The 16,983-nt window shown below is 36.4% G+C and overlaps 1 protein-coding gene and 1 pseudogene across 2 annotated transcripts in view; both read right to left on the bottom strand.

The window, feature by feature from the left end:
* The window catches only part of MBD5 (methyl-CpG binding domain protein 5), a 442,356-nt gene that overhangs the window by 159,923 nt on the left and 265,450 nt on the right, over positions 1–16,983 (bottom strand). For both annotated transcript variants that reach the window (XM_020984741.2, XM_020984744.2), the window contains exons 4-5: positions 14,070–14,239; positions 12,297–12,452 (exon numbers count right to left, since the gene is read on the bottom strand). The gene's annotated coding sequence lies outside the window, so the exon portion shown is untranslated. The remainder of the gene's footprint in view (positions 1–12,296; positions 12,453–14,069; positions 14,240–16,983) is intronic.
* On the bottom strand, positions 15,476–16,559 carry LOC110207095 (ras-related protein Rab-25 pseudogene; annotated as a pseudogene).

Below are 16,983 nucleotides of genomic sequence, written 5' to 3'. Positions count from 1 at the left end.
AGGGAAATAAATTTTTTATTCTGTTTCATGAATTTCATCACCAAATGGTAAGCCTAGTGTGATAAGCCTCTCTCTACTAAGTTAATTCAGTTCTCAAAAAGCAGATGTTTGGTTGCCAGGACTGTACCTGAAGTTTGTCTAGTCAACTATCAAAGTTTATATTCAAATGGTACAGGGTCTGAGGAACCAGGATCTCCTTCAGTACATGATGAATCACTGTAAAAGCCACTTGGGCTTCACCATTTTGGAGGCAGGCTTCCTCTTCCAACCTGTAGCACATAGCAGAATCCTACTCCTTTACTCCCAGAGTCCCATGGCCATGAAATCCTTCTCTACTAGAGGACAACCTCTATACTTAAACCAACTGTGGCATCACAAGCAGATCATTCTTTATGAAAATTATAAGATTTAGTATTATAGTTTTAGAGCTAAAAAGGACCTCTGAGTTAATTTTTACTGATGAAGAAAATGAGGTCTAGTATCTACAAAGATATCAAAGATACTCTTGATGAAAACGAGACAATAACAAGCAGGTTTTCACAAATTATATTTTATAGTATTTACATATATCTGCTTTCACATAAATGACTGCAAAATCTAAAGAACATAAGCTCTGTTTATTGATTAAAAAAAGAATTGGTTTAGTAGAGAAAAAAAAAGAGCTTTAAAGGTCTTCCTCTAATAAGGTTTCTTCACTGCATATTTTAAGAGAATATAAGCTTACCTTACACATATAACAGAGATAATTTAGTTCCAGCATGCACTGATCATTGATATTCAATGAGTAGGTACATGCCCACTGAAGATCTCTGATATTTTCTTAGAAGAAGCCCATAAATGAAGTCCAAATGAAAAAGGGATTTTCTAGAGATGGTGAGTCCTTTATATGCTCATGTTGGCTGATGATATTATGCTAATTTTATCAGGTATAAGAATACTTCAGAGTCTCCTAAATGAGATTTGTAAGCACTTGTGAGTTTGGCCTAACAATACATATATAAAAAATCAAGTAGAAGAAGAATGCCTATTGTCTAGACTGTGACTTGCAGGTGGAAGGACAGCCCAGTAAGTTGGCCCATCAATATACATGTCTCAGACACCAGAGGACAATGAGCTAGGTCCAGAATTTGAACAGAAAAAAGAATGGATTGTACAGCATTTAGGAAATTATGTAGTACAGAGAACCCAAAGTGATGCCATAAAATCTCTCTCTCTCTCATACACACACAAACTTTTTTTAAAAAAAACAATCATATTCTTCTACTGATGATACACCTATAAATCAAGGAAATGTACTATAGTCATTAAAGTACCAAACATACAGATTACTCAAAGAACAATGGAGAAGCATAAGTCAGAAATAAATAGACAGGAACATAACTACCAGCTTTGACTTTCACATAAGAAGTGACATAAAAGATACCATTCAGGAGATATATTATTAAAAAAGAAGGTAGTCCAGGAATGTATTGAGAGTAAGGGATAAGATGAATGCTGTAATGGTGCTGACATAATGTTAAAACACAAAGGGGAAGGCCTCTAGCACATCAGGGAGATTCCCTAGAGTGGATTTATAGAGTACATATCTAAGAAAACATAGTGAGACAGCATGGATGTATTACAATCTGTGACACTGGAGACACTATCAGACTGATGAAATCATGGATCATTTGAAGCCTAAAAGTACATCCACTGAATTCCAACTTGTTACAATACCCAGCTCAAATGAACCTCTCATTTGTAATTCCCTCAAACATTTCCTCCTGAGGGACACACTGAGCTCACCTTTCCACCACCTGTCTTGTTTATGTGGCAGTAGAAGCCCATTCTAAAAGGCAGCATTGTCTTTTGGTGTGACTGGTTTCTTCTGCAGTTCTAATCACATGGAATAGACTTTGTTTCAATAACAACTCATCAATTTTCAAATGAAAACAAACTTGGCTTATAACTCTTGGATTTCTATCTTTCTCCTCCCATTAAAATGGGAATTTCTAAAAAGCACCCTGAAATTATATGCTACAACTTGCTTTATTAAATGGGTAATGTTTGGTGGCAGTCACCCATGTCCCACTTCATTTATAATTATATTGTTTATTAGTAAACAATTTAAATAGATTCAAAGTGACATATTTGCATATTTGACATTCTTATTCCTCTGTGATGAAACACCATAGTCAGAGGCTATTAACCTCACTAGATTTAGAATTTTACATGTCATTAGGTAAAATGTTATAATATTCTCATGTATCACAAAGTATTATACAGGTTTAAATTTCTAATGCAACCAAGTTTTAAAGTGGAACTTGCAGATATTAAAAGTTAATCAATACTAAGTTCTGGCTATTCTTATCCAACTGGGAAAAATAAAACTTCTTCAACATGAAACTGTCCTCTGTGAGCATTATTCACATCCATTCCCCTCTTCAGAGGCACAGAGACCAGTTAGGAGGCACTGGCCTGGTAAGATGTTATGATGCCCTGACCTAGTGTGAAAGCTGAGTAGGGAGAAGGCTACACATAGGATACATGCTGTGGAGGCAGCTATGTGACCTTGAGGAAATCACTGAACCTCTCTCTGTACCTTCACTCATCTGCAAAATTAATAGGTTGGAGATTCCTGTCCTGTCCTGGTCCCTTCCTATAGGTATGGTCCTATGATACTGAAATGCCATGATATGAAGGCTAATTAGAAATGTGATGTCAGGGAGAGTGAGGAGGCAAGGATGATTCTGGATCACTAACTAGAGTGACTCAGTATCCCCGACAAAAATAGAGAATTGTAGAAGTAGGGTAGATTTTTTGGGGAAAAGATTTAATTGTGGATTCTACTGTGGACATATTGAGTTTTATGTGGTTGCGGGACACCCAATTCAGAATTTCTGATGGGCAGTTGGTGTTAAGGGACTGAAGTTCAAGAATGCACCTCAATATCTATTTAGGGGCTGAAAGAGGGCCATGACTGGGTCCCAAGGCAGGAAGCATCTACGCAGGAATGTTTGTCACATGGAAGCTCTTGTGAACTGCCAATGTCTAGGTCACAGATCCAGAGTGGACTGAGGAGGTGACCAACACCTAAGCGTGGTGAAGAGGAGTGGTTGTCCTAGCTGTATACTGAGAAAGAAGTAAGATCAGAAACCCACGGGAGCTGCGTGCTCTGACTCCAAGAGCAGAAGAGGAATTCCTTTCTCACCGCCAGCCCAAGCTGAAGTTGCAAGAATAAGTGGGCAAGACCCCCAAAACAATGAGGAGGCTGCAGCTGAGCTGCTCTGAGCCAAGAGAGTCCCTTCCTTACTAACCTAATAATGGCTATCTCCTGAAACTTCCAACCAAGGACAAGTTAGTAGACTCAAAACTAGGTTTGAAAGTTAGAGCTCAGGCTGGGAAGGCAGTGAGCAGACTTTGCCCTGGATCACATTACTTTGGGAGCACTCAAAACTTGCAGGTCCCTAGCCTGTGCTGTGAAATTGGTAAAGGGACATAAGTAGACAAAAGCTCAGACCAGATATCCTCCCCTCCCCCCCGCCTCCCCACCCCAAGCACATCTAGCCTAGCCCTAAAATAAAGTCTAAAGTCAAAGTCAAGAAGTAGGTTGGAAGAATGGGCAAACAAAAAAAAAGAATCCCACCATGGAGAGTTATTAAGGCAAAAGGAAGCTTAAGACACAAAACACAGAAGAATAGAATGACTCAAAAACATTTACTTGCACAACTTCAAAGTAAAATGTGGCTTGGACACAAATGCAGCCTGTAAGACAAAGTAAGAATTTAAAAAAAAAAAAGCAAAATTTTAAAACCAATTAAAGGCAGCAAAAGGAAAAAAATGGGAAAAGAAATGAGAACTATGAAAGAAAGATACATAAAAAAGAATCAACAGCTTGAAACAACAGGCACAAATTCTTACCAAAGAAATTAAATTTAAATGGAATTAAATTAAAATTAAAATGGATCAAATAGAAGCTAATGACTCCATGAGACATCAAGAAATATTAAGATAAAGTCAAAAGGCAGAAAAAAAGGAAGAAAATATGAGTTATCTAATAGAAAAAAACAACTGACCTGGGAAACAGATCAAGGAGAGATAATTTAAGAATCACTGGACTACCTGAAAACCATGACCCTAGACATCCTATTTCAAGAAATCATAAAAAAAAAATTAAAAGAAAACTCTTAGAACCAAAAGGTAAAGAGCTAGAAAGAAAGAATTCAAGTACTGAGGAGCCACAGTCAGGATCAATATATCCCTATTCCTGGTAGTGAACAAACTCATGACAGGGGCCGAAAGGAATCTGTTCACCACACCTCTATTAAATTCCTGTACAGCTCTGTTAGATAGAAAGCAAAGGCCAATATGTGCAGACCCAAATTAGTGATCACGGTCATGAAAGGAGGCAAAAGCAATACGACAGAAATACAAGGCCATACTGAGAGAGCTAGAGCAACAGGAGATGAAAAGCAGTTTCTAAATGATAACAGAACTTATATTGATGATGAAACATACTTCCCTTCTTTTGATAGAGAGGTAGTGAATTGCAGTAGACAGGTGTGGTATATTTCAGTGAACAGTCAATGTGTTAGCCTGTTTGCTTCACTGTACTTATTTTTTTTTTTAAACAAGGGAGGAAGTTTCTGGGGCAGATAATTGGTAGGTGACAGGAAAATTGAAAAAAAAAATGACAAAACATTTTTTAAAAAGCACCCGAAACCCGAAGTTTATAGTCTCTAGCAGTCATGGCCATAGTCCAATAGACAGGCCAGCAGATGGCAGTGAGAGATACCAACAGAGGGAGACACCAGGAAAGGGTAACTAAAGGGAAACAGCAACGGAAAGAAGCCCAGCAGAAATGCCAGCAGAGAGCAGAGTGGTGGGCAGAAGGGGCCAGCACTGAACTCAAGCCTAATGGAGAAAGCTGCATGGCAACACATAAAGAAAACACCTGGGACTTTTAAGGGAAGCAAGCAGTCACTCTGGAAAGAACGGACATTATTGGGCATAGGAGTCACAGGGGCACATACCCCCTGTACATATACTACCATTCCCATGCTTGTATCCTGGTACACACTGGCATGAGTAGAAATGTACCTTCTGACACTGTTCTCCAGGGCTGTGCTATGCTTTTATATTTATCTCCAATTTTGTGATCTATCTTTGATCTTCGGTACATGCTTTAAAAATCTAAGTCGGTTAAGTTCCCTGTGAATAGACCTAGTCAGATATGCAGAATGTTATGCTTATTCAAATAGAACACCACTCTGCCTACCTCACCACACCTCTTTATTTTCCTTTTTTGTGTTCATAATTTTATTCTTGAGAATTTCCCATTCTTTTTCTGCTGATGATCCTTACAGAATCCTACTCCAGGAGTTCCAACCTATCCTTTCCCTGAATTTAACAAAAATTCCTGTATCTGAGATTCTGAGATATAATTATCACTTTTCTCCAGGGTTCTCATAATTTTCACTTCATCAATGCTACTTCTAAATATTTTCAGTCATAATAACTGAAATGAATTCTTTCCATTTTGTAAGTAACTTACTTTTGATTCAAATTTAGCCCACCAGTCAACAATATGTGTTGTACGAAAAAGCCACCTGGCACAGTGGACACACTGCTGAGCTTGAAATCAAGAGGACCTGAGTAGGAATCCTGGGCAAGTCACTTTGCCTCTCTGCCTGCCTCAGTTTCCTCATCTGTACAAAATGGGGAGTTGTGAGGTTCAAACAAGATAACACACAGTTCTTTGTAAACCTTAAAGTAATATATATATATATATGCTAGCTATTGTTGCTGTTTTTATTGTTATTATTTCTTTAAAATAAGGTCTTTGAAAGAAAAGCATTATAGCTCAGAATTGGAAGAGACCTCAGTGGGCACCTGGTACAATTTATGCCAGAGTAGAATAATCATAACAACATATCTGATTAGCAGTTGCTCAGCCTATGCTTCAGGACTTCCAGAGAGGGAGAAGAACTCTCATTTGCTGAGGCAGGCCATCCATTTCTGCTGAGCTCTAATTACTAGTGAGTTTTTCCCCCCCGTGAAATTAAGCCTAAATTTACCTCTTAATAATTTATACCTACTGCTCCTAATTTTGTTTTCTGGGGCAAAATGGCACAAACGTAATCCCTGTCCCACATATCAGTCCTTCCATACTTGAAGATAGCTAAGACGTATGTATTCCCTTGACTTCTATTCTCCGAGCATTAGTTACAACTGATGAAAGACTCAAGGCCTTCCTCTCCTGATTGCTCCTGTTTGGGTGTTCTCTCACTTACCAATCCCTTTTTAAGACTGTGCTACCCAAAACCAAACATGACACCTACACATGTCCTGGCTAGGGCAGAATATGGGGAAACTATTACTTCCTCACTTCTCTGGAACCTTTACCTCATAATATAAACTAAGACCTTGTTTTGTTTTCCTGGGTTCTGTATCATACTAAGGACTCATATTGTACTTGCAGTCAACTAAAACCTGTTGGTTTTGTTCAGACAATATAGTTAATATAATAGGTAAGTGCTATAGAGAAATGTACACTAAATTATCAAATTTAAAAATTATTTTGAAATTTGGGTAGCTAGGGAAGGGGTAATCAGGTTAAGCAGGGTGAGGAGCTATTCTTCTCGCCAGGTTAAGGGAAGCTACATTAGATATATTATTGAAGTAAAAAGGTATTTAAAAAAATTGACAGAAAAAAGTTATGACAGAAAAGAAGAATGAGAAACCCCAATGGAGATTGTCTTTGAATTCTACACGTGACTCCCATAGAAGGCCAAAGGAAGAAGGAGACAAAAGTCATTCTGAGAGTGCATTGATAGGTCAAGATAAGCTTTTGCACACCAGGTTTTAGGGGAAATGGGCAGTCTGTAATTGGAGAAATATGATACAAATGGAGGGTCTAATTTTCCATGGAAACATATAAAACCATAATCCGCTAAACTTCAAAATGCTAAAACTGTTTTAGTCATTCTTCATAGGCTATAATACTAAGTACATTCTTTAAACAACATACCTGCTTTATGATTTGTTACACTATACATTCATTCACATGCTTTATTCTTAAAAATGAATAAATTATCTTCTACATTCTCTCAAAGTCACTAATTTGATTAAAGATCTTTGAATCTGTGACTATTTTAAAAACATAAATCATATGCTACTTGTAGTCTTTTTATCTTCATTTCTGACACTGTATTTTGCTCCTCAGATGAGATGATAAAATCAATTTGAAAGCGCAGATTTTAATCTCAGATATTAGTGAATTTGTGTTTGTGTCAGCACACAAGTGTCTGTAAGATAGATGTCAATATACACTAAGAATTAGAGACCTGAATCTAGTCCTTTGTTTACCTGGTTAGTATGTTTCTATGTGAATAGGCATAAGTACCATCCTAACTGTAATATTTACTAAAAAGAAAGCTGATTCAACTTTGATCAGTTTCACTTTATATTTTAAAGAGGGAGGGGGAAGGGAATAAGTATGCACATAGCATCTACTGTGTGCCAGGCACTGTGTAAATATTTTATAAATATTACCTCATCTGATGCTCACAACAACTCTGTGAAATAGGCGCTTCTATCATCCCTATTTTTAAAGTTGAGGAAACTGAGGCAAGCAGAATGATCTGTTGAGTCACATAACTAACGTTTGAGACTCGATTTGAATTCAGATCTTCCTCACTTCAGGCCCAGTGTGGTATCCTCTGCCATAGCCTGTCTGCTTTTAAACATTTAAATCCTTCTGTTTAAGCATAATATTTTTCAAAACTTCTTTTAGAATTATTTGCCTTACTTGAAAAAAAAACACTAGGTATAAAACATGATTCTCAAAGCTGCAGAAGAATGCAAACCAATGAAATCTTCTTCAGTCCATTAAAAAAAAGTATCTGGCACATAGCAGGCACTTGATATGTGTTCAACTGAATGTTGCATATGCTGTTCAATGATGTTACTGTGGTAGTCTGTTTGGTGTAACTGAATTTTTTAGCCAGATAGGAGGTTTCTAGGTGGGGATGCTTACAGGAAAAAATCAAAAGGCATCAATGAAGCATTAAAAAATAATACAATGCCACATTTACTTTCAAATATTTAGCTTTCAGTGACTGTATCATTTCTCTTCAATCAACTAGAGCAAGGGGAAAATTACAGAGGAACTTTCACTTAAAAAGCTTACTCCCCATCTGGCTGCCACTCTCACATGATCCAAGACAACATGATCTTTAGACTACAGTATTTCAGTTGTTGAGACATGCAAAAGGGGTACAAGCTTTCAATCATAAAACTGCAACCCTTCTATTATTTGAATACCAATCTCAAACAACGAGAAAAATGTCAATAATAAGTGCCCATTATCCTCCTCTGCTTCATAATTTTAATGGTGACTATATCTATAATGCAGTTTGGAAAACAGTCTGTAATGGAAAATAGAGAAAGGGAACACTGCAGCTACTTTGTAAAGAACATGCCCATTGAGGCTTATTCCTCACAACATTTGCCTTGAGGGAAAATACAATTTTTCATAATCATTTTTCTAATGAAATCTTTGCTTTAGTATGGGATTCTGATTATAGTAAAAACTATAGGTACCTAAGAAGTTAATGCTACCTGCCTTTTAGTAATTGTAAATATTAATTAGTAATTGATTAGGAATATAAAGCCAATGTTTTAGCCTGTTAGTAAAATTTACACAGTGAAGATATATGTTATACAAATATGTAATAGTAATGTCAGTTCACTATAAATAAAACATTTATTCACAGAACTGTTGTGAAAAAAGTGCTATGCAAAACTGGGTGAGAATTATTACTCCATTTCAGAAAAGGAGAAAATTTCAAAGTTCAATTTTGACTTTCAGTAAAATTATTGTGATACACTGAAACTTGCTAACAAACTATTCTTTTAAAAATTTCAAATAAATATTTTAAATGCATGAGGAAAGCTGGGTATTTATAAGAAATAGGAAACCTTATTATAGGAAACCTATTTAAAGGAAATTCTTTATAAAGAGAATATTTTTTGTTTTAATCATACCTATTTTTTAAAATATGGATGTTTGTATACCAAGTCACATCAATCAATCAATCAGTAAACATTTATTAAGTGCCTACTATGTGCCAGGGACCGTGCTAAGAGCTGAGGATACAAAAAGAAGCAAAAGCCAATTTCTACCTTCAAGGAGCTTACAATCTAATGGAGAAGACAACATGCAAACAAAGATATGAAGAGCAAGATACATATATACGTGTCTGTGTGTGTATGTGTGTATATATATGTATGTGTGTGTATATATATATGTATATATATACATATATATATAGGATATGTATAGGATAAATAGGAAATAATTAACAGGCGGTAGGCACTAGAATTAAGGAGGATTTTAGTTGAAAATGAAAGGAGGTCAGGGAGGTCAGTAGATAGAACAAGAAGGGAGAGTATTCTAGGCATGGGGGACAGTCAGAAGAAATGATGGGAGATGAAAGATGGAGTGTCTTGTTCATGGAACAGCTTAGGAGGCCAGTGTCACTGGACTGAAAAATATGTGTCAGGGAATAAGGTGTAAGAAGACTGAAAAGGTAGGCAGGGGCTAGGTTATAGAACACTTTGAATAACAAACAGAACATTTTGTATTTAATCTTGGAGTTAAGAGGGGGACACTGGAGTTTACTGAATAGGGAAGATGACATGATTAGACTGCACCTCAGAAAAATCACTTTAGTGGCTGAGCAAAGAATGGATTAGAGAGAGGAGACTTGAGGCAGGCAAATCCACCAATAGGGTGCTATAATAATCAAGATGTGAGGTGAGGAGGGCTTGCACCAGTGATAGGAATGTCAGAGGAGAGAAGGGGGTGTGTTTTGAGAGATGTTGCAGAGGTGAAATTTAAAGACTTTGGCAACAGACTCTATAAGCGGAGTGGGGAAGAAATAGTGAGGATTCCAGGATGTCTCTAGGTTGTGAGCCTGAGTGACTGACTGGGAGGATGGTGTTGCCTTTTACAGTAATAGATAACGCTGGAAGGGGAAGGGTTTGGGGGAAGATAATGAGCTCTGTTTTGGACATATTGTATTTAAGATGTCTACTGTACACCTGGTTCAAGATGTCTGAAATATTATTGGAGATGCAAGATTGGAGGTCAACAGAGTGATTGGGAACTTTTTTTTTTGAGGCAGTGGGGTTAAGTGACTTTCCCAGGGTCAAGAGGACCTGAGTGTCTGAGGCCTAATTTGAACTCAGGTCCTCCTGACTTCCAGGGCCATGCTCTATCCATGGCACAACCTAGCTACACTCGTAAAAAATTCTTTTAAACATTTGTTGCCACTGATACAATATGCAATAAGTATATCCATTGCTCATAAGTGGCCTCCAAGTGGGATACAAGGAGAAACCAGTAACACTGTATTAGAATTCTAAATATCTGTAGTAAACCAGAGAAGTGGTTGGAAGTAGAGTATGAAACTGTAAATTCTTCTACTAGATTTTAAAGGTAGAAAAGTAGAGAACATACATTTGTTTAATTGAACAGAAGGACAAATATGGGGTGATACATTCACAAGGAAATATAAATTAAATCAATACAAAACAAGACTATTTGCATAATATTAATAATACCTGAAAAAGATCTAGGGATCCAAGTATATAATAACCTGAATAAGTAAATAATGCATTATAACATGAAAGAAATGTTATTGGTTTTCCTGAAGTCTGCAAATTTTTGAGGACTATGATTTTTCCACTATACTCGGGAAGTCATTTACTTACTATAATTTAATTAACTAAATTATTTAATTAAGCTACACAATATAAATATAGAAAACAATTCAGAAGAATATTACACTGTGACTAAAGTGTGATCAGATAAATAAGATATTAAAGAAAGTCAAAGTGACTGAGGTTTTTAGAAAAGACTTAAGAGTGACTTGATAAAAGATCTACAAGTTTGAGAAGAGCTTCTATGCAAGGGTTGTCAGAAGGGATCTCCGGAGAATGAGAACTGCCTCACAGGACTGGTTTACTGAAGGAGGAGGTGAGATCTGTTTTTCTGGAGGTCTTGACAAATATTACGAAGACTTCAGAAAGGTTAGGTGCATACCTGTAAGAATACGGGGGTAGGAGGGTAAAATGGTGGTGAAATATAGCCCAATGCTTAAATGATAATGTGATAATTAAATCTACGAGACAAAGAGAAATCCAGCTGCCTGGTTTTTGGGTTTTTTTTTTGGTGATCAGTCTTATAGTGCATTTCAAATGTAATTAGATGTAATTCTCCATACTAGAGTTGAAGGTTCAGTTGATGACAGCAGACTGGGTTCTACTGAGAAACTGTATGTGGCAGCAGTATTCTATTCTTTTCTTTTCCTTTTTTGAGAGTATTCCATCCAGTAAAACTTATAAAACAGACATGTTAAATTGGCATTAAATTTTTTTAAAAAACATATATTCATTATCTTTATTTGTATGTAATTCTTTGGAACTTTCATAGAATAATATGGTTTTAATTCATTCACATTTATATGTTAACCTTAATTTTGCATCTGGAGGAAAAAAAGCATTCTTTCTAAGCTTCTTTAAAGACTATCACTAGTTCTCTCTAAGTTAAGTTTCTCTTTAAAGGGTAATGCAATTAATCTAAATGTTGAAGGCAGATCTGTGGCTCATGATCCTCACCTGACTGCTCTTCTAGGAGTAACAGAAGCTGCCATGAAATTAACTAAAAGTTTAATGGAACCTTCTAATGCAGCACTTACATAAAAGTGGCTTATAAGAACAACAGGGTTTTATTAACAGTTTTCAGCAACTCAGAAAAGTTATAAACAGTCAAGAAAAAATTCTGTAATGACTTATGCCTTTGGAATTTCATAAATGGGATATCCTGGTATAAATGATTCTTAAGTTTAAGAGGAAAAAAATCCTATGTTTCCCACTTCAACAGCATTTGGAGTGACAAAAGAAAATGTGACAAAGAAATTTCTAATTAGCTGAGGCCCAATTTATAAACCTGGGTGGCCAATTCACCATATTAAAACTATATTTGATGTTTAGGTATCCAATGAGGCTCTTTGCATGTCATAATAACAGTATAGCTTCAAAATAAATCTAGTGCAATGTCATCATATATGTTACAGTGAAATCTAGTTATTTTTCTTTTAGTACATTAAAAATTGAAGCCATGCTTTGACAAATTTACAAAATGCTACATTTCAAGAATATTTTTATTTGTTGTTAAAAGACACCCTAATCGTTTTTGGTTTTTTATTACATTTTAAGAATGTTTCATTCAAAATTTTTTCACTACTTGCCTTATGAATTGGTGTGACATCTGAAATCTGTGGATATTTGACAAGCTGGCCCTTCCTTTTTGTTTGATAAAACTGGAGAAATGAAGGGTTTTATGACTTTGAGAGAAGGGAAATATTCCGTGTTCTTCTGTTCGGGTATGATAAGTTCCCTTGGTCCTGTTCAAAAGGAATAAAAAATTAGTAACAGACTACTCTCAGATAATGGCTGACATTAGACGCATAGAATTTTATAGTAAGGAAGAAGTCTTGCAGGTCATCTAGTTCAATCACCTGATTTTACAGGTAAGCAAAAAGAAGTGCAGAGAAGTTAAGAGACTTGTTCAGGATTTCACAACTAGGAGTGAGCCAGGATTAGAGCCCAGATTTCCCATTTCAATGATCTTTCTACTACATAATATTACTTCTCAACAAGATAGAAATAGGCCGAGTTTGGAAAATTTTTTTTAGAAAGGACATGATTAGTCTCCTCAGGAGGAAATTTAGATAGAAAAAACTGGCCCAGAAACATTACAATTAGACAGGCACTGATGTGGTGTTGTATGGAAACTAAATTCCTGGCATAAAACCTTGCTAATACTTTCACTCAAGAAATAATATTTCATGGTAATGAAGCAACATAAGTACTACATCATGATTTTGATATTTTGTTGCCAAATTAAAGTACTGTTTCCAAAGACATTTGTAATAATTTTTTCTTCCCAACTCCTCTGTGAAAAGTGGAGGTAGCTTACAACCATATTATAAATTATATAGTTTTTTCTTAATGTTAGGGAAAAATACTTCAAAAATCTTTCTGAAATAACTGTTGTTGTCATATATCTATAAAAGGTAGAAGGAAAGAAAAGGTAAGAATGTGATAAATCTCACAGAGTATTAGAATGATGCAAATATATTAAAAAATTTGAAGGTAGGAGTTAAGGGACCACAACAAATTAGCCTTCTCTAGAGACTGAATGATAGTTCTGGAAGTAAGACACTTATTTATTTATTCAATAACCTAAAAATTAAATTTGAAAAATGCATTTATTTGAATATAACAATAAAAAAATTGAAGGTGGGGAACACAGTACAATAAGTACAGATCACAGCCCCTTCCTGTGAGGTAATTTTGATGTGGTATAATAAAGGTCCTCAAGGGCTTTTTGATCGAAGTGGTTCTTTTATTGAGTACCATGCATGGTCTTTCAAGGTCCACTCAATAACCCCATGTAGTCTGTGTAGTCATTCTGACTGGTCTGAGGAGCAGGTAGGCACCCTTAACATGCTTTCTGGAAATATTCCTCTTTTCCAGGTCTGTGCCCATACAAGGGCCCAGATTTGGAGCTGGGACCTACCTTTGCTTTGTATCAGCTGGGAGCTTCACTGTGTCTGAGGCCTGATTTTAGTCTATTACACATCTCTATAATTTAGGAGATGGTCTTTGAAAGATGATATGACCAAAACAAATAAAAATTCATCACCCTCAGGCAATGCTCACGATAAGCAGCTTTATATTTACACTGGCTGGTTCTCTGAGAACAGACACATAGTCTATTACCAGGCTTGTATTCTAAGCCTTTCCAAATGGGAGAATCTGTCATGGCTTAGCCTTTGAGAACTCAGGTTCACCTCCATACCAGGGCGCAGTCTCAGATTACAATTTTAGTTGTATTATTATAATTTCAAAATAATAAAGATGGGCTTGTTTAGCAACATGTTATATATCTAAGAAAAGCAACATAATGAATAAACAGTTATTCTCAAAGTTAGGAAAGACCTTGGTTCAAGTTCTACCTGGCACATACTGGTACGTGACGTTGGGAAGGTCACTTATCCTCTCAGGGGCACAGTGGATAAAGTGCTGGACCTGGAGTCAGGAAGACGCGAGTTCAAATCCGGCCTCAGATAACAGCTGTGTGACCCTGGGCAAGTTACTGCACCTCTGTCTGCCTCAGGCTCCTCAACTGCAAAAAAAAAATGTGGATAATAACAACACACCACCTGGCTCAGAGTGGACACCATATAAATGCTAATTAGCATCCTTCTCCTCCTCCTCCTCCTCCAGACGCCAGTAAACTGTAAAACTATTAATTATAGAGAAGTTGCTAATCTATATTTGTAGAAATGATTTCACAAATTGATCCTGCAAATTAGAGTTGACAATTATTTCCAGATATCAGTAAGAGTGAAATAAAGGTACTGTTATAGTTAAAACAAGACAACTACATGAATTCATAAGGCTATAAGATCAAAGGGCTACGTCTATTACCTTGTTTTTATAAAGCATGGAATGATCCAAGTTATCTATTTCTCATCTTTCTTTTGAAGGAAAAGTACAATTCTTTATGTAGGATCCAACTAATTATATATCTCTTTTAAGTTCTGTTTAAAGTTGTCTTGGACTGCATGTTTAGAGATCAAAATATTAGCTTTAAAGTTCTCCCTTGTTTTCATTATGTTTTGAAAATTATATATATATATATATATATATATATAGCAATATATACACACACATATATATACTTATTACATATGTGTACATAATCTCATGATGTGAAAAATGCCTATTTTATTAGTAGTATGTAAATGTAGGATGTTGAATACAGGGCATCATTTATATTATTGGAAATATTTGTAATATTTTCAGTCTTTTAATAGCATAAAAGAAGAGACAAAATGGACTGTCAACGACATAGCCCATCTTTTTTTTTTTGGAAAACAACCCAAAAGATAAGAAATAGTCTTTCCATATAATGGAGGGTGGGGGGGAGGAAGGGGCAATGAATGAAATGGGAAATTTTTCTCTCAGCAAATTTTCTTATAGAAGACCTGACCATCTAGATCCTGCACTTAGCATAGTGGCTGGTACATAGTATGCACTTAACAAATGCTTACTGACTGTATGGTCATAAGAAGACTACCTTTAAATATTTGCAAAACTCCTAAACTCTTTTAATAGCAATACTGATTTTGGGGAGGCAAGCTAACGTTATTCATTTATGATATTTAAGCAGAGATGTGTTGGAGCCAGCTCATACTATCTAGCATACTGTTAAATTTTCACTGCAAACTTTTATACCTTGGAATCCACAAATATTACAAATAAAATATTGATGCATTGTTTTGTTGATTATCTAGACTTAAGCTCATAATGGAGAAATTTTTTTTGTCCCTGTTACAAAACAGTTTTATTGGTGGGACCTAGTGGGATGGGGGTGAGGAGTATTGCTGAAGGGGCTCAGGGGAACATAGAAAAAAAACAGGCAATAGAAACCTGGATTCCTGGGTGAGTGAGAGCAAGGTACTTAGGGCAAGATGACCTTCTCAAAGGGTACAAACACAGTCCAGAAGCAAATTAATCTTGTGTAGAGGAAAAGGGACAAAGGACATACAAGAGTGACAGGGAAGGGCTGTGGAATTAGGCTGCAGAAATTCCCTTTACACTATAAGAAAGTGATCAGTCACCAATCCCCAAAGCCAACTAGGAAGGGCTTCCTAGACATTTAGGTCCCTCCCTCTCGACAGTGCAACTGAAGGGATCATTTTTTAGGGCTGATTCTCATGGGAAGAGAATTATAAGAAATTCAGGTCAAGCAGGAGAAACTTCAGGCCAAGATAGTCAGGTCACCAGCTGGAAGATCCCAGATCTTGCCCAGGTTGGGCACTGCACAAGGTGACTGTGTCGGCATGTTCTCCACTACTTGGACATCTTGATGAAAATCTCTTTGAGGACAGTGTTGAAGGCCAGCTCGACATTAATGGACTCAAGAGCTGAGGTCTCAATAAACAAGAGCCCATTATTTTCAATGAACATGTAAGCCTCATTGGTGGGCACCTCTCTTACGTGGCTCAGGTCACTCTGTTGGCCCACCAGCATGACAACGATGATGGCTTCTGTGTGGTCATATAGCTCCTTCAGCCAATGCTATACCACACAGTGTAGGTCTGGTGTTTGGTTAGGTCACATACCAGCAAGGCCCCAACGGCCCATCTGTAATACACTGAACTGATGGTACAGTATCATTCCAGCCCAGCCGTGTCTCAGATTTGGGCTTTGACAACAGCTATTCCTAGCAGCATAGCTCGAGTAGAGAGGTCCATTCCAGTGGCTGTCTGACTTCTAAACTGCTTTCCAGAATGGTGGGACTAATTAACAGCTCTATCAGAAGTATATTATTATTTTGATTGTCTTTCCACAGCCCTTTCAGCATTTACTCCTACCATTTTTTGTCATCTTTATCACTTTTCAGGTGTGCAGTAAAGCCTTAGGTATGTTTTAATTTGTATTTGTCTTATCACTTGGGAGCAGTTCTTCACATGGCTAACACTGAATGCTGATACACTAAGAATGTTACCTCATCCAATAACTAGTGTTAATAAGATTCATCAAATCAAATCAAGATGTTCTTGATACTCAGTGATGGCAATGCATAGATGATAATAGAGGGCAATGAAAACAATGTAATACATTTTAGAAAATAAAGCTCAGAATTTACTCAATAACCACAATAAGATAAAGACTTCAGAATTCTAATCCATTCAGTGACCAATTTATGATGTCAGAAGACTAATGGTGAAGCATGTTGATCTCCTTGCCAGACAGGTAGAGAATTATAGGGATGAGACAAGGCATAGATTGTAAGATGTGGTAATGTAGTCAATTTGTTTTGCTTATTTGTTTAATACAAGTATTTTTTGTTAGAAGGGA

Source organism: Phascolarctos cinereus, unplaced genomic scaffold (assembly GCF_003287225.1).
Source record: "Phascolarctos cinereus isolate Bilbo 61053 unplaced genomic scaffold, phaCin_HiC Scaffold_726;HRSCAF=1367, whole genome shotgun sequence".
NCBI lineage: Eukaryota > Metazoa > Chordata > Mammalia > Diprotodontia > Phascolarctidae > Phascolarctos > Phascolarctos cinereus.
The sequence above is the reverse complement of the archived record's forward strand: the minus strand, read 5'-3'. Positions and strand labels throughout refer to the sequence as shown.